The following is a 3,469-nucleotide window of genomic DNA, read 5'->3' as shown; positions in this document are numbered from 1 at the left end:
GATAGCATGACTATATTAATTTGGAAACTATATTAATGAAATCAACATTCCATCTGGCAACTTATCTGATGTTCTTACAATCATGAAATAAAATACGTACCCTATTTAGGCTCTGGGCTTAATATCCTTTAAAAAAAAAAAATTTATTTTAGTTTCTTATTTCTTTTTTTTACATCTAGCTCTGCAATACTAGTTCTGTCGGGCTAGATGTAAAAACGAAAGGAGAACTAAAATAAACGTTATATCTTTGTAGGATTTTCAAAAGCCTATTATTTCCTCATGTTACAGTTGAAATGAATTTTTTTAATGGAAACATTTATTTTTTGTTCCTTACAAATACCAAGAGATAAAAATCTTAGTGAGATAAAGGAAAGAAAATGATGATAGTAGCCACTGCAGAATAGAAATGGATCTATAAAGTTGTTTTCAGAAAATGAAATCATGACTGACATGATCTAACATCTTTCCACCGGGGTGACACTAACCTGTGCCAAATTAGGTCTTTGTTTATTAGTTCAAAATAAAACAATCACTAAAATGCTGCATATACAGGAGACTGTTGGAAAGAAAAGGAAGAGAAAGAAATTATAATACATATATACCTGAATATCCTAGGAGGAAAACAAAACAATTTTATTCTTTCTAATTTCAGTCTCAAATTAATTTATTTTAATATCATGCATTTTGAACTACTAGGGCAAAGAAGCAAACAAGGAAGGTGGCTATGGCAAATGAATTCAAACCTATAGTAAAATAAGCAAATGAATTATGATAAGACCCAAGGCTATTTTTGTTCCTTGCTTCAAATACCATGGCATAGTGGGGAGATATATGTATCATACAATAGTTCAATGTTTCAGTGAGCACATCTAGAACACTAATTAAAATCAATTTTATTGGCATATAAAAGATGTGTGTATGAGCTCTGTCTTTTAATGGACTTGGTTAGTTTGCTCCTGTATATACTCTTTAATATACTAGTCAGTTAGTTTCTAAAGAAAGTGGGGTAAGTTCTCCTCTTGACTGCTTCATTGTTCACTCGGGATATATAACCAAGGACAAGACCTTATTGAAAGGGAGGAAAATTGATTGATGCCGACTGGAGTGATTCAGGCATGAAATAGATTGCAGTGCATCCCTGTGTCCCACCAGAGCGTGCTTCTGTGTTCAGGTGCCTCTGACTGTGATATAACTGCCAGGTAGCTGGAGCTGTCACAGAGACGCTGGACAGGACTGAACACTGAAAGTCGAATGGCCAAGAGAGGTGCACATAGACAAACTGGATCAAAGGGGGCTCTGTCAGTGCAAACTGTATGAGCTTATATAAATCATTTAATCATTTGGAGTTTTGGCCTTCTCAACTCTTAGGCTGAGCTAGATGAAACTGCCAACACTTGACTGTCTAAATCTATGAAATTGACAATTTCATGACTCATGATCTGTGGCTACGTCATTCTACGGCTGTGAGTGAATGAAATGTTTCTATAAACTTCTAGGTATAGTATAAATTCATTTATAATTTTTTATTCTTCTTCTGAGTAAAATTATTGACTATAAGGTATTATTTAATGATAATTACAATTTACCATTTTAATTCATTGATTTATTAGACAATTAATAATTGACCATTTAACATTTGTCATTAAAGAAATACAAATTGCACCAAACAGTAATTTATTCAGTCACGTGTATATATCTTGGGATCCTAAAGTTTACTTCGTCACTCATAGAGCATTTGCCAATAGTCATAACATTGGGTTGGACACGTTCTGTCCAACAATATGCTCTGCTGACATATAGTCTTAGTGCACATATTTGATACGTGTCTTATTCCAGGCTACCTTTCATTTACAACTGTAGTATAATGATATTGGCAAATTCCATCAAGACGTTCCAACAGTCCCACTTGTGAGCTCCATGTCCATCAACAAGCATGCAGGTGTAGAGCAGAGCTCCACTGTGACTTGGAATAGACTTCTATCTTGTATCTCATACATGCGTATGCTCCAGTAAAACCCGATGGTGCAACTCTGAAATACTCAAAATATGTTTGCTTAAAAAATACACATCCAGAGCTTTTCCAGTGAGCAACCTGATAACATGTGCTAAGTCACTTCAGTTGTGTTCAACACTTTGCGAACCCACCAGACTCCTCTGTCCATGGGATTCTCCAGGCAAGAATACTGGAGTGGGATGCCATACCCTCCTTCACAGGATCTGCCCAACCCAGGAACTGAACCCACATCTCTATGTCTGACGCATTGGCAGGCAGGTTCTTTACCACTAGCGCCACCTGGGAAGCAGCCCGAGGTGACCTCTAAAAATAGTGTGCTATTCATTTGACCCAAAAACCCCCACCAAATCATGCAATTCAAGAGGTTCAATCTTCATGTTCACCTGAAGAACACTTGTGAAACCATCCTGGCCATTAAGGGTATGCATATCCAGAAAGCTACCAAGTATCTGAAGGATGTCACTTTAAAGAAGCAATGTGTACCATTTCATCATTACAGTGGTGCAGTTGATAGGTAAGCCAAGGCTAAACTGGTGCTGGATAAAGGGCTGGTAGCCCAAAGAGTGCTGAGTTTTTACTGCACGTGCTCAAAAATGCAGACAGTAATGCTGAATTTAAGGGCTTAGATATCGATTCTCTGGGCACTGGGCACATCCTGGTGAACAAAGCTCTCGAGATGCACCACAGGACTTACAGAGCTCATGGTCGGATCAGTCCCTACATGAGCTCTCCCTGCCACATTGAGACTTTCCTTATTGAAAAAGAACAGAGTGTTCCTAAACCGGAAGAGGTTGAACAGAAGAAAAAGATACCCCAGAAGAAACTGGAGAAACAAAAACTTATGGCCCAGGAAAAAAATGCCACAAAGAATAAATGCAAATTTAAAAAAATGCACATCCAGAAAGTTATTGAACTCTTTAACTAAGTGTGTATGTTTACAGTATTATAAAACCTGTCAGTTTTGGTCAGTTAGTTATTCATTTGATTTGTTCTCAAGACAATAAACCCAGGGTGAGAGTTGAGCGTTCACACAGGGAGAAGACAGAAATCTAACAGCAGAAAATGGTCACTCTGGGGTTATTAAGGAACCTCAAATGGGTAATTTTAGAACTGGAGAAACAAAGCATAATTCATAATGAGATGTGACAGACGTGCTGATAATGTTTACGAGTACTATTAAACCACTTAAGCAATCAGCTTCCATTGCAATGTGACAAGTGTATTTATGTGGCTGCAGTGCACCTCCTACTCAGATTTCTCAAAATGTTCTTTAGATACTCTATTAAATTAAGAACACTCAAGACACCCATTTAAAGTTGGAAGTACACTTGACCCTTTTCTTGTTTTATATGCGGAGTTTACTGAAGGTGACATCTGTGAAAGAGGCTGAAAACCTCAACAGTTTCAACCCTACACTGATTACAAACTAGAGGATGCAACATATATATATATATA

The 3,469-nt window shown here is 37.1% G+C and overlaps 1 pseudogene; it reads left to right on the top strand.

Moving 5' to 3' along the window:
* Positions 1-2,861, top strand: part of LOC104982406 — a 101,730-nt pseudogene extending 98,869 nt beyond the window's left edge.
* The last annotated feature ends 608 nt before the right edge of the window (positions 2,862-3,469 follow it).

The sequence above is a fragment of the Bison bison genome, unplaced genomic scaffold, assembly GCF_000754665.1.
Source record: "Bison bison bison isolate TAMUID 2011002044 unplaced genomic scaffold, Bison_UMD1.0 scf7180017864530, whole genome shotgun sequence".
Lineage (NCBI taxonomy): Eukaryota > Metazoa > Chordata > Mammalia > Artiodactyla > Bovidae > Bison > Bison bison.
This window is presented reverse-complemented; position numbering and strand designations above follow the sequence as displayed.